The sequence below is a fragment of the Nanorana parkeri genome, unplaced genomic scaffold, assembly GCF_000935625.1.
Source record: "Nanorana parkeri isolate BGI_ZX_2015 unplaced genomic scaffold, ASM93562v1 scaffold314, whole genome shotgun sequence".
In the NCBI taxonomy this organism is placed as follows: Eukaryota; Metazoa; Chordata; class Amphibia; order Anura; family Dicroglossidae; genus Nanorana; species Nanorana parkeri.
In genome coordinates, this window is record NW_017306582.1 from 1,400,444 (window position 1) to 1,401,387 (window position 944).

The 944-nt window shown below is 47.8% G+C and overlaps 1 pseudogene; it reads left to right on the forward strand.

The window, feature by feature from the left end:
• LOC108788228 overlaps nucleotides 1–944 on the forward strand; it is a 12,717-nt pseudogene that overhangs the window by 10,689 nt on the left and 1,084 nt on the right.

The following is a 944-nucleotide window of genomic DNA, read 5'->3' on the forward strand; positions in this document are numbered from 1 at the left end:
GGGAGGACCTCCCCCCCCCCCCCCTGGAGTGAAAGCGTGGATCTCTATTAAGATTGACGGCTTTTATATATTTTGCTGACCTGTCATTGGTTATGGTCGGCTACCCAGCGGTGCAAATATTACAGAAATTGTTATTCTTTACTCTTGAATAACCTTTGTCTGACCCCCTCCGTACAGCACCCTTTGGAGTTCCGACCTGAGCTGCCGATGTGCGATGAGCAAAAGCAATTTAAACCACGAAATAAAATGGAGATGATCAGGACATAAAGGGAGCGTAAAGGGAGCGCCGAGGAGCAATTTGTGGTCAATGCGTGATTTTTTAATAAGCCACCGATGACTGCGCTCTTGGAATAATTGTCCGTAAGAGCTGAATTCATTCCACGTGCTTGTAGGTGTCTGTGTAATAAGTGTTGCCTTTTGTCTAAATGTCCTACAAATCTGATCGCAATCAATTTTGTTTTTTTGGTGCAAAGGACTTTGCATTTCCCTTTTGTCACAAGCTCTGTTCATGAAATATTAGAACAAACGTGGGGGTGGTGTTGTCCTGCAGGACATCCAGAAACCAGAGCGTGATGAGTGGGGTAACACCCTTGAGGCCATGCAGGCTGCTCTGCAGCTGGAAAAGACAGTGAACCAAGCTCTACTGGACCTGCACCAAGTGGCATCTGACAAGGTTGACTCCCCATCTGTGTGACGTCTTGGAATCTGAATACCTGGAGGAGCAGGTGAAGGCTATGAAGTGGCTTGGAGATTTCATCACCAATCTGATGCGCCTTGGGCAGGGCCGCATTTACTCTCACTGCTGCTCCAAGGCCAGGTTCCGTAATGCGCCCCCCCTCCTCGCCAATCCCCCCCCCCAACCCCCCCATCCCCATCAATGGAGAATGGCAACGGGGTGGCAGGGTTAGTTTAAAAAAATTTTTATTGTTTATTTTTTACTTTTA